This window comes from Vanessa cardui, chromosome 4 (genome assembly GCF_905220365.1).
Source record: "Vanessa cardui chromosome 4, ilVanCard2.1, whole genome shotgun sequence".
NCBI classification, from domain to species: Eukaryota; Metazoa; Arthropoda; class Insecta; order Lepidoptera; family Nymphalidae; genus Vanessa; species Vanessa cardui.
The window spans coordinates 8,496,999-8,511,650 of record NC_061126.1 but is presented as its reverse complement, the minus strand read 5'-3'; the positions used below and the strand labels follow the sequence as shown (position 1 = coordinate 8,511,650).

Sequence of the window (14,652 nt, the reverse complement as noted above, 5' to 3'; positions counted from 1 at the left end):
AAAAGGCAATAAAACCAAAAAATTAAAAAATAATCATAAAAGAGACCATATCGATCGAATCAGTCGAACGAATAAAGTATTTATCCGTTTAACTGAAATATTTTTTCAGAGTCAATATGAACGAGTTAGAAATAGCAAACATAATAATGAAATTTCTTTACTTCAAAAGCTTCACTTCGCCAAATACTTTCACATGCAATCTTTTTATTAAGTTAGTTTGAAATGATATCATACTCGGATTCTCTCTACGCTGCATTTGTTTTGAAAAGTTTACCCTTCTCAGCGGATTCGACTTTATTCATATCGTGTGAGTAATATGAAAAGTAAATTATCATAAAGTATTCCATCTGTAGTATGGTTATAGCTTGCTATTACTTATGACCTAATGAATTCAAAAAAAAATCATAATGTGTATTAACTTACTTAGTACGTTTATCAAATTTTATTCAATATTTAGTGTGCGTTGAATATTGACTATTTAAAAAAATAATCCAATTACACCTTTTAAAAAAGTATTGGGGCTATTCCAGAGGAAAACGTTCTCGTTCACACACAATATTTAATTGTTTTTGATCTAGTTCAATAATTTACCAATTTTGCTTTTCATTTTTACAGATAATTTAGAATTTATAAACACCCACGGTAAATACTATTTAATTTTTAAACTAGCAACTCGCCCCGGCTTCGAACAGGTGCAATATTTATAGTAAATATACTATAGAACTTATTTACTTACGACACCAAGTTAAAAACTTCTAAAATTATCAATGTTTCTTTACTTTGTGTATAATTTATACACAAAGCCTTCTTGTCGAATCACTCTATCTATTAAAACAAACCGCATCAAAATCCGATGTGTTATTTTAAAGATCTATACATACATAGGGACAAACAGCGGTAAGCGACTTTGTTTTATACTATGATGACAATGATTTAGCTGGCCATTTTTATAAACATCACGTAAAGACACGTCACATAAGTACTGAATTAATATCATTGACTGAATAAAAATAATAAACTGAGGATAAGCAATTAGTCTGACCATTTGATCTCATACATGATTTATAAAACTATATCTAGGTATATAACTTACACGTGTTTACGTGTTTATATACATTTACATACATCAACGAGGAGTGGCTTTATCTCTCTGGAAATATACGGGTATTACATCTACTGAAGTTGTATTAGTATAAGTTAGTATAAACTTCGGCAGTGTTTACGCGCACATTGGTGTTATTTGTTAGTGTACATTGGTACACTCACAATTCCTCCAAGCGAGTTAGTTACAATGTTCCGCATGAGGACCTTTACATTATAATTCATCCACAGCAAAGCTTTTAAAACATCCCCCTAATTTTATTAGACCGCGTATCTCACTGAGAAATTTTAAATCTTCCAAGCGAAAATTCTACATAGAAAAGACGCGTCAGAGAGTCTTTGAATTAAACTGGAATGGTACATGGAAAAGGAATTCTAATTTATTAAATGTCTTGCGTACTTGCGTGTCGTGGTCGAAATTACTTAATAGAATTGTTTTTTACCGAGTTCTCTGATATCTGAATACAATTCCTTACAATAAAATATATTTTAATAGACCAAAGACATAAATTTTAAGGTGAAAAAAGATTTATTTAACAATATTGCAATATTCATAGTGTTAAAATTAAAGATAAAGTAGAAATACCTTTCGGTTTAATAACTTACACAAAATATATTAAGTGTTACCAAAATTACATTTATAAAATTTAAACCTACCCGTAAGCCATATATTTGTTTATTATAAAATTATCATTTCATACAATTTTCCTTGAATCTAAATATCATTTAAACAAAGCTTTAGTCCGACTGGTATAGTTGACAAGCACCCCATACTGACCGTTTTTTTTTTGACTAAAATCACCTAAATTACTTACTAGATTACTGACTCAGTTATTCAAGATCATTTACAATATATCAGGAAGAGTAAATCTGTGCTACTTGCAAGCCTGGCCTCCAGTTATTGTCTCGATTTTCAAACATCGTATATCCAAAAAACTGTAAGACCTGAAGCCCAAAACCTTAGGCGGTCAGTTCAATTTATGAAGTAACTAAAAGTTTGTATATTTTTATTATTTTCGGTTTGTTACCATGTGACCAATACATTGAAAAAGAAATATTAATATTATCTAAACGTGAGAGGTGACTTAAGCTCAACTGCGACAACATAGTGAAAATGTTTATTTTTTGTTTGTTATATCGCTGGAGCTCGCCTTATGGGGAAAAGTGACCTTGCCCTGACCGTTCCTCGCAAAACCGACTTAGGATTACGACAGTTCCCCAAATAAAAGACAGTTTCTTAAATCATTTGAATAAATTCAGAATTTGCTGAGAAATACATGCGCTTCAAATTTCGAATATACAATTTCCAAAGATATCTTTTATAACATTTAAATATAAATGTTTACTCGGCCACAATTACATGTGCATCTTAACTGATGATTGCGGGTTCAAACCCAGGCAAGCACCACACATAAAAACAATTTAAATTTAATTTAAACATACAAATTATGCACATATATATGTGTTTATAATTCATCTCGAGCTCGTCGGTGAAGGAAAACATCGTGAGGAAATCTGCATGCGTCTAATTTCATCAATCATGTCAAATTCTGCCATATTTGCATTCCACCAACCCGCATTGGAACAGCGTGGTGGATTATGTTCCAATTCTTAATCTTATTGGCAGAGGAAGCCTTATCCTAGCAGTGGAAAATTTACAGACTGTCACTATACTTTACTTTTTTTTTAAAGAATATAGGTTTTCGCTATTTCTTACTACATTACAAACATACGTACATCGTTAACATATCAACCAACTTCAATGTAAAGCCCCACGGGGTAAATGAGAAAATACTTTTTAATTTTATATACTGATTTATTATATTAGCCCCGGCTATTCTAGTATAATTATGGAATGTATTCTTGGAACTAAAAGCACCTATAAAGAAGAGCAATTGAATAGAAGCAGTCTGAACCTGTAAAGAGGCTAATAATGTTACTGGAAACGCTAAAATAATTCCAGAGAGACATCGCAGACTCGAATTACTGATGGCCACCGTCCGGGCGACCTCTTCGCTTGATTAGCATTCAAGGCTCGCGACTCTCGCTCTGTATTCTTGTAACAATACCCTGAACAAAATAAAACCTCTGCACGTACACTCGCTGAAAGACGGACTTCCTGAACTTACGTTAGCCCAGTTTTTACTCCATATCGAAGCACTGTTTTGAGATTAAGAAACACTAAAGTGAAATTACGTATTTTAAAGCGGTGCCTCTCGATAAATTTGATAAAAAAAAATTGGAAATCTACGAATGTACAAACCAGTGATCGCTTGCTAAACATTATTAAAATCCAATGAAATGTTTAACATCTGAAAATAACTCAGCGAGCGGGTTTCGTTTAGGTCCTTGTTTTAAAATTAATTGTAACAAGGCTTCCTTGCAACAGAATATTTTGTATATAAAACATAGGGAAGCAAAACTGTAATATATATTATAATATTTTATTTTTACTGGTATGTTCGTGAGAAATCGAAACAAAAATTAAATTAAACAAGAGCACGAACGCTTAGTCAATGAAGATTGAATAAAAATATAAGTAATACAATCACCTTTTATGAGTGGTTCTTATGACAATATAAATATAAAATAAAACATAGATAAACATACAATAAAACTAATAAAATTATTACTTTATATTTCTTAAATAATAAATGCACGCGGCATCTTAGCCAATGATTGCAAGTTCAAACCGAAGCAAGCACTACTGAATTTATATGTGCTTGATATGGGTTTATTATTCATCTCGTGCTGGGGGAAGGAAAACATCCCGCAGGTAGCTGTCAAATTTCATTAAAATTCTGCCTGAAACTCTTCTATTGTGTATCCAATAAGCCAAGCAGTAGCTCGGTGTAATTAGCCTGAGATCTTCTTCTCGAAAAGAGAGAATACCTCAACAGGAGAATGATTACATTCTGTGCTACTTTTATACACAAAGTTACGTATGATGAAACTGAAAATTTTCTATATTTACCACATGAGATTTCTAAACACAAACTAAAATTAGATTTCTAGGGCTACCGATGGTTCTTAAACATACAGATAGTTGTTTATCGAGCTCATACACAGATTTGAATTTGTTAGATTAATTATGAAGTTCTTATTGTTCTTTTACTAATAGTAAAAGTATATATCTGTTCATAAAGTATATATAACAAAAAAAATAAAAAAAATTGTGTCAGTATTTTTTTTACGATAATCGGCATTTATTATCTAGCAGTACGATGTAATACCACACAACCAATATGGCGCTATGAAAAAAAATAATACATAGAGGCAATTTAGAACATTATACTCTTTTAGTCGTATACGAGCAGCGAAAATCAACTTCAACGGAATATGAACCATAGTGAACAACGGAGAGCATTATTACAACTTCATTAAGAATAGAAGGCGGACTTGTTGGATTTTATCATTAACAATAACTAATTGAGAGACTCTGACAGTATTCATTATTCTGTCCTGTTTATTCTTGATTAAATAACATTTGTTACTTTACTAAACAAATTATAATATTTAAATGAACTATTTCAGTTAAATATTGTTTAACATAAGTACTAAATTTAGAGCTTCATGAATTTTGGATCTACAATCGATTTTAAAATAACATTTATAATATTATAATGAATCTGAGCCAATGTTTGTGCGTTTCAAGTTTTTAAGGTCCAGACAAGTACCGTCGAGTTTTTATGAAAATAACCTATATCCACCAATCAGCATAGGATCACTGTAGCTCCAAATATTCTCCTCGAGAGAAAAGGAAGCCTGTGACCTAGGTGGGTCATTCAAAGGCTGTAAAATATTCTTTGAAGACCATCATTACATTAAAATTAAACTTAAAAAAACACTCACATCAAAATTGAAACAATTTTACTTATCATCAGATTTGTCTTTATTAGTCTGATTTTGAGTCTCTGAATTGTCTATTTTACCTCATTTAATTTATTCAGCAATAATATTTAAGCTTTTACTCATAATTATTAAAAATACAACCTATTTTATGATGACGTCAGATAACACCATTAAAAATCTTACGGACGTTTTTACTTAGAAAACTTTAAAAAGGCTTGAAACAATCTTTAATAAAGCGTAAAACAAAAAATTATAATCCTCAACAGCATATTAAATTTCTGAGAAAAAGTTGTTTATGAAATATGAAAATAAAGGGAAAGCGCTCATTTTTCCTAGTATTGAACATTTTATTGTCATCATTTGTCTTTAAAGCCTCTCAACGGAAGAGCGTAATTATTACAACTCACCTACCACCAAGTAGGGTGGTAACGAAGCCCTAGCGGTGGGGCTTTATGCAAGCCCATATGGGTAGGTACCACCCACTGATCACGAATTCTTCTAGATGTAATGTTGTAGCTTAAAGGGTGAGTGAGCCAGTGTATAACAATCAACGAGAATTCTTAATTTCTAAAGTAGCGCATCGAAAAATAAGAAATGATTAATATATCTCATAGCGCCAATGCCAAATAAAGAAAAAATAACTCTAAAGAAATTAAAGACGTTTATCATAGATACGTTAGAATACATCACGCTAACTAAACTAATAAATAAACCCATTTGTTTATTCCCATACGCTTCATATGAAAAATAAAACCATTAATAAAATCGTACGAAAATTTAACACGCGCTGTTTTTCGTATTACATGCTGTTTTTTTTATTGTAGCCTATGTTATTTTTACTCCGTTAAAATTGCCATTAGGTTATTTTTTTACAGAAAGGCAATATTAGTTCGCTTAGAAAGTAAAACGCTTAAGTAGATTCTAAAAACATAAAGATAATAGAATTATTTTTGTATAAACTCAGTATTTTTTTACCCATATTAAAAAAATACTCAGGTTATAAGTTATATTGGCGGTTCATTTCTATAGGACATGAACACAATCTATATCAGTGACACTTACTTCTAAGTTTTAAAATGGCAATTTAAAAAAAGTCAATTGTTATAAGACACTACGCTAAATTCCTAAACATTTTTTTTATGGTATAGGTTGGCGGACGATCATATGGGCCACCTGATGGTAAGTGGTCACCATCACCCATAGACAATGACGCTGTAAGAAATATTAACTATTCCTTACATCGTCAATGTGCCACCAACCTTGGGAACTCAGATGTTATGTCCCTTGTGCCTGTAGTTACACTGGCTCACTCACCCTTCAAGCCGGAACACAACAATAAATATCTGATGAGTGGTTGGTACCTACCCAGATGGGCTTGCACAAAGCCCTACCACCAAGAAAATTCTATATTCTATTATACTAATATGATGAAATATTTTTTCCAGAACTTTGGCTTCATGGAACAATTGGAGCTAAAATACGGTCGCGGTTTCAAATCTGACCAGCACCAAGCTTTGATGTTATCTTTTCTTAATTTATCAGCGAAAAATGAAAATATCTCGGGAATAATTCTGCCAAGAGATTCATGTCCAAACTTTTTCTCTTTTTAAACTTAATTTCCTCATGCGTTCATCCCAGCATAATTAAATGTAAAAACTATTTTATCTATCTTTTTATATATAAACAAGTCCCGTTCATTCCCTATCCCTTGGGAATTCTGAAATATCCTAAAAATAGTTTTTAGTTGTTGTTGTAACCTACTTGCATGTTAAATTTGAAACCCCTAATAATTATAGTTACGTAGATGGAGCTACTTTGGTTCGAAAATATAAATCCTTTTTATTCCCTATCCCGTGGGAATTTTGAAAAAAATACCTTCTTAGTGCACCTCTAGAACACTTAAGGCATACATGTGCCAAATTTTAAGTCCAGTGGTTTAGGCTGTGTTGTCTGTCACTAACGGAACAGTTTTATATATATTGATATATAAAAAATGTCTGCGACAGTATCTCGACTTACTCGTTTTGATTTTTTTAGTTAGATAAACGAGCGGAAAAAGGAATCACCTGTGATAGGTAGTAGTCACCACCACCCATAGACATTAGCGTCGTAAGAAAATTTCTGTTTGGCGGTAGAATATCCGATAGGTGGTACCTATCCCATCGGACTTGCACACAGGCTTACCACCGAGTACTTTTTATACAGTTTTCACAAAAAGAAATAGCGATAATCAAGAAAGGTTTATATCGGGGATCCTATGGATATGTAATATCGGATCTCATATGATATATATTTGTATATATGAATAATATTTTATCGGCTTCAGATACGCTTAGAATTTTTTTATTATTCCCGATTCCTTAGAATTGTTTTAGATATTTGATTATGTAGAAACTGTAAAATAAAAAAACGACGACGTTTTCAAGGGTACACCACTCCGAGGTTCCGGATTCGATTCCCGGCCGAATCGATGTAGATTATCATTAGTTTTCTATATTGTCTTGGGTCTAGGTGTTTGTGGTACCGTCGTTACTTTGATTTTCCATGACACAAGTGCTTTAGCAACTTACATTGGAATCAGAGTAATGTATGTGATGTTGTCTCATATTTATTTATACAATTTAATTTTAATAGTAACTTAAATAGCCTTAAGAACAATTAGCTCTTTTCTGTATAATAATATACATGTAATAATATATAATTAGATGTGTTTAAGCATAATACTATGCAAAAAAAAATATAATAAGTGATTTCTTTTACACCATATCATTCGAATACTTAAGGGATTACCGTTTCCACATGACATGTATACAAAAAAGGTCATTTTCTGCAAAACTTGTAGTCGGGATAAATGGATATAATAATAAAGTTAACAAATTTAAATTTATAAGCCGTATTATAATAGTACGGATACGATACGTTGGATACGTTTCGTATCCAAAAAGTGAAACGGGACCTTATTACTAAGAATCCACTATCCATCCGTCTGTCTGTCCGTCTGTCACTGGCTGGATATATGCCGTGATAGTTAAAAACTCGAAATTTTCATAAATGATGTATTTCCATTACCGCTATAACAACAGATACTTAATCTTTGTAAGGTAATACAACAAACGTGATTTTTATGCTATATTATACATAAAGGAAAGAGCTATTCGTGCGCGAGTCCGACTCACACTTGGCTGATTTTTATCTTCGTTTAAGAACAAAATTTCGACCTTAACCCATTTTTATAACTTTCACAGTTCTCATTTAGTCAAAACAACTATACCTACTCAATATTTTCTTACTAAGCACAGTTATATTCTTCATCATCATTACAATTACATTACATAGTATCAACAAGCAGCTTACTGCTGTCGGACCCAATGTATGCTTAGATCTTTAAAATTACACATCGATTTTGATGCAGTTTTTCGTAATAGATAGATTGATTTAAGGAGAAGGTTTATATGTATAATACATGCACAATATAGTAAAGACACGCTGATTAAACGTGGTTTCTAAAGTAATATCAGATGATCACAATTGCACCCGTGCAAAGCCGGGGCGAATCACTAGTTATAAATAATAGTTTAAAACTAAGTCGCTTTGTCTGTCCCTATATCCCTTTAAATGCTTAAATCTTTTAAACTATGCAACTGATTTTGATGCTGTTTTTTTTTATAATAATTCATGGACAATGTAGGAAAGAAACACTGACAATTGTAATGTAATGTCGTAAATAAACAAATTTTGTAATATATTTAGTATCAGTATTGTACCCGAGTCTAGTTATTAATTAATAATTAAACACACGCGTGCAAAGTCGCAGGTCGTTTGCATTACCTACAATACAGTAAATATAACAGCGTCAATTTATATATACATTATAAGTTTTATATCATTTTATCAAACACGTAAATTATTATTGACAGCATATTCCGTAACTATACACACTCATCCTTAGTCAATATAGTCATATCTGATCCTGTGGCGTGTTACAAGTTATTCAACTAAATTATCGTTGTATATGAAAGCATAGATCACTGAGAGCTTTATGCATATGACATGTTAAATTGGTGTAAAATTTATTGTCAGTATTTTATTACGTATATTAACAGATTAATATCGGCGACAGCTTAAATTTGTTAATTATTCAACGTCCATTACGAGAGTAATTTTCTTTTATTGGTTTATATATTTATATATTTAATTGTACATTTGGTATATTATAATTAAAAACAATTAGTGATAATACATATTAACTTATTTACTTATGAAGGTTGGGTAATAACATAAATTTAATGCATCATATTAAAAATAGTATATAGTATAGCTATATATAAATAATAGGCAAAGTATGGTTCAAGTCATGTATTAGAAATATATACTAATTATATTTTTACTTTTACTAAGTACTCTGAAATATGATCTAGGTAATCCAAAAATAAAATAATTACAATATAGAGCCGTGATGGCCCTGTTACTAGAAAGGAACATAAAGTTTAAACACGAACAAATACTTCTGTATTTACATGTGCTTAATTTGTTGAATAGGATTTTTCACGAGTGTATCTACCACGCAGCGTTGGTGCATAGTGGTGGAGTAAGCTTTAATTCAAAAGCAGTAGAAACTGGAGCCCAACATGAGCTATTCAAAAGCAGTGTAATTTAATTTATATTTTTTAATAATGTACCACTTTCTTAATAATTGTTTTGCATGTTACGGCATATATATAGATAAATTATGTCATAACCAGCATAGCGAGACTATAAAGGGTATAAAAGAAAGGTCCTGCTATATTTTACTGTTTTCAGCAGAATTTATTTAACGCATAGTTAAAAACCTATAAAAATTCGCGTATATCATGTCCGAGTGACCGCCCGACGGCCGTTGCTGGCGCACTCCCGTTATCCGGTATCCAAAGCCGTTTTAAATTCCATTACCGGTTTTGCACATTTTTCCCTAGGGCCAAAAGTGGACGTAATTTCCTATGACTTTTTGCTAAATGTTTCGAACTATTTATTGAAAAGTTATTACTAAAAGCAAACACGAATTCAACAGCTTTTTAATGAGTAAACACTAATATCTGGGTCAAAAATCGCTACAAAAAAAAAGAATACCAAGAGCATTTAATATTCATTCTTTTTATTATACAAACAAAGTTATTAAAACGTAAACGTGCTCTTTATTTAATTTTATTTAATAATACTTTTTAATTAAAAATATATTTCGAACATATACGTTCATTGTGGTCATAAATTAAACATTATATTATGCATTAGCAAAAGACGCCCAGTTCTTATGTCAGTTTACGCTATACGATGTAATATAAAGTCGCATTTCCTTTTAAGTTTTCCCTAGCAATAAAAATGAATGCGCCGTTTCTCCTCAAAGCAAATAGCTTAAATTATATTACTATAAAAGTTACTGCGAACCCTCGTAATTATAAGATACGCTCGTGGCCTCAATAAACAGAAACAACTTATTGTATAAGTTATATTCATATAAAACTATTGGGAAATTTTGCTTTTGGGATTAAGTACGCGATTAATGTGTGTCGTCCAAATGTAAATCTCTGCGAGCGCACCAAATAAATGTTTTGTAAAATGTTTTCTCTCTACGGAATACAACACCTGATAAATGATAGCTACGGGCGTTTTATGAAAATGTGATACGATAAATGTTACGTCACTACGTATGTTGTACTGTATTTGCTTATGAAATACATACGAATACGAATCCGACATTGTGTAAGATTTTTTATGGCGTGAAGAAAAGAAATACGTAAAGAAAGATTTCGTTCTCTTTTTGCTGACTGTTTCAGGCCGGATCACAATTTAAACTTTAGGTTTACATTTGCAAGCGGAGGAGATATTTTTGCCTAAATTTATTAAAAAAATATATCATCGAAATCATTCTATTATATCTATCGCGATTTCTAAAAAAATTGTAGCGAGTATTCATAGGTACATGTAATTAAAAAAAATTACACTTTCATCATGATATGGTTTACTTTCTTCTATAGACAAATTTCTACACTAACAATTGTAATACAGTAGTCTGATAATGGCTGCCAAAGATTAATAAAATGCGTAAGATACAATATAATGCAGTCTTTCCGCAGGCCAGATAAACTGTCTATTCCCACGTCATCAAAGACTGATGAGATGGCTACCCAAAATGACTGGAAACCAGGCGAAGGTAAAACGGCTGTGCGTAATTTACAAGTAACAGAAGTATAAGATCGCAAACTTCTCAAATCCGTGTTAATGAGAATTTTAAAACAGAAAAACTCATTGATTTTAATGGACGCCGAATTCAAACCAATGACAGAGCCAGTAGAGCAAGGAAGCAGTTAAATGAGGAAAAGTCCATCATACCAATATTATATAACGAGGTAAGTTTTATTTGTTTGGTCCGGTTTTAATCTGTTTGATAAGTAACTTTATGGTAGTTTAAAATTTCAAGATGGAGGGAGATATTTAACGTAAATCTATATGTTTTATTTTATAAACTAAGCTTATGTCAACGTAGTCGAAGAGGAAATTGTTGGTCCCGAGGCTTTCGAAGCCAACGCTGTCAAAACTATAAAAGATACAAGAAACTTTGTATATAAGATTTATAGATTCTCGACATTTACAGAATAGTCCGCCACAGCATAATATGTTGTTATAGGTATTTAAGGTAGTTAAGAAGATAAAATTGTGAAAAATTAAATTAAATTTCATTTCAGTTTAGACTTTAAACATTTACCGAAAAAAAATTAAATTTAGACGTGAGAAAAAAATTGAATTACTAAATGATCTAGCACAGAAGATAGATTCGAATGGAGAGATTAAGGACAATTTTTTATTTTGAGATCTTAACTTAACCTCGCCCTTAGTTGAGGACTTAAATATTTAATTTAGTATGACTACAAATAAGATAGTGATTCGATTGTGTCTATAGGCAAAACATTTATAACTAAGGACTGCCTTTGCTTTTGAATGTAACTGTAATGGCATTGTTGTGTAAATACAAATTATGGGTATAATTAAACTACTTAATACTTACTTCATAATAACATTTCAGCAATCGTAATTTAATAAAATTCTTTAATAAATGTTTTCAATCTGAGATATACATTTAATTAGAATACTTATTGAAAGTTTACTAACCTAAAATATTTTGTTAGCAAATGGATATTGACAATAATATAGGCAGACTTCCAAAATAAGGAACATTTGTTGATTTAGGTTTAAGGGAACTGTGGGTGAAAATCAACTAGATATATGGATGAAACGTTGTAGCCTAAAAATATCCTACGCAAACATATAGTGGCCATTTTTAACTGGCACGATTTTAATGACTTTATAATAAGTCATAAAAGGCTCTATCTTAATTAAGATGTAGATGTATTCTTTCATGACACTGCTGGTCCTTTCTCCGCATAATACGCAACCCTATTACAATCTTGACTTTGCTTGTACATTTATCATATTTATTTATACAGCGGTTCATTAATTCCAGTATAATTTATATAACAAGACGAGAGAAAGATCTTAAGCGTGTTTAATTTTCAGCGTCCTAAAAGCAGAATAGCCAGTTAAAATAAATTTCAGCAACATTTTAAGAGGATGAGTACCTAGCGACAAATGCAAGAAGGCAACGAAAGGGCGGACGGGACATAAGTCACTGTCAAAACCTGCGTCCGTCGCCACTTTTTTTCTATTTTGAGTCTTTTGTGAGTCAAACAATGATATCAAAGTTTTTTTTGCAAAAGAAAGATAATTTAGTAAAACATTTTGAGCAAGTCCTATAATTGACGTCTACAAATTTCTTACTTAAATTGTTATAAGTTTTTCGTTTTTGAACAATTATAGAAATTAACATTATATTATCTTCTTAATGGAACATATATGTACATTTTGTTTTCGAATCTAACGGAGACTCGCTCAAAAGGTCTCTTCTTTATTGTTAGCATTATTTCACTCGCCTCGCTATTTTTCAACATACAAAATGGTTCTCTTAAGCGAAAGTCTACGGTTAGTCGTTACTCAAAATGAATGTGAGGTTTATTTTGCTGTTTGTAGATACACACATATTTTAAAATGATTGAGTATATTTTGAAGTGATTCTTGGATTTTGTAATAGCTTTTCAAAATATATTTCTGCGCCTTTTTGAATGTATTTATAGATGTAACTGAAGTACCTCTACATATCATATAATATCTATCTATATAATACTGTCATAAATAATTGTCGAAGTCCAAAAATGAAAAGGAGAATATAATATTTCCCATCCCAGAACTGAAGACTCAGTACTAACAAGATAACACCAACCAAAACCAAACATCAAAGAATTTTTCAAGTAAACATAGTCATCCGATAAATTATTTAGTAACGTGAAAAATGTCTTAAATTATTAAGTAACTTAATTACTCGAAATAATATTATATACCTCATTCATGCACAATTATATACGTATCACTGATTTATTAATCCATAGTTTAATAATTTTTAATTTTAAAAATATCTGTTTCAGAAAAAATCAATGGATAATGTTTCCAAACTTTTTTCCTTATTAAATTTATTTGTTCAAAATCAACATCAACATTATTTACACATAATATTAAATATAAGTATTTAAAGAAAATCAACAATTATGAAGAATTTTAACAGGAACATAATTGATTTATATATAATACAGACAATAATTAAATACACTTTTCTAAGTTTGCAAAAGCAATGAAGTTATTAAAAAAAACGGTGAGCGTAAAGAACGGGAAAAACTCATTAAAACATACCGAAACTTTGTATTCCTTGGGTTACAAATTTCTTTTACTGAAAGTGCAGCCTTTTGTAGAACATCGTACATATTAAATTAATTTACATTACAAAGTTCACTTAATATGTTCGATGTTAATCACTTTAGTCACAGTTTACTGGAGTTGAGCTCGCAACGCGTGTGGGAACATTACGCAGCTTGTGTTCAGATTCACTGCTCACAATACCTAGTAGCGCCGGTACGAGACGTCAACTGGCGAGCCTGAACCACAGCTACGCTACATCCCATCCGCGCAGTCGCAACACTTTCAAGCTTTAATCTCCCGATGCTCCGTAAAGGACTAACACAAGCGCCATTATAAATATTCTGAACTGCATTTGTTAATAAATGAATATGTACATTATATAATTATTATTAGTAAAAATAATATATGGGTAGTTGTGGCAAGAAAAGACGCTTTATTAGACCCAATGTTTTAATCGAATGAAAAACCTTCGTATAGTCCGTGAGGTATGGTTACTGTTTGTACAAATCTAGGATCTTTATCACGAAAACTTAGTCGGATATCGGCTCGTTTGGGAGGCCGAAAATCGTCAAACACTTAACCTGTAAAATTGACATTTTATCCTTTTTTAAAGAAGATCATCAGCAAACCTACCTGCCATGCCTGTAACGTTTGACTATAAAATTACTTGACTTGACTTGACTGACCAACCAGCCAACTTGTTCTTTTTGAATTTTTGTAGAGTTATTCGAATCTTGTACAGGGCTTCACCCGAGATATCTAAATTGTAATTCAATGATAGTCTTGTTCAGGGATCTGAAGAATACCTACTGACAGATGAATGTGTAGTGAAATCCTGGCATTGTATTCTATTGGCGTAAGTTGCGAGTTAGACAGATCTGTCTATTGAGCCGCCAGTATTTGATAGCATTATGATAACAT

At 31.4% G+C, this 14,652-nt stretch overlaps 1 protein-coding gene across 1 annotated transcript in view; it reads right to left on the bottom strand.

Annotated features, from left to right (window-relative positions):
• The window catches only part of LOC124544288 (leucine-rich repeat-containing protein 4B), a 34,045-nt gene extending 20,100 nt beyond the window's left edge, over nucleotides 1–13,945 (bottom strand). The window contains exon 1 of the mRNA XM_047122765.1: nucleotides 13,726–13,945. The gene's annotated coding sequence lies outside the window, so the exon portion shown is untranslated. The remainder of the gene's footprint in view (nucleotides 1–13,725) is intronic.
• Between the last annotated feature and the right edge of the window lie 707 nt (nucleotides 13,946–14,652).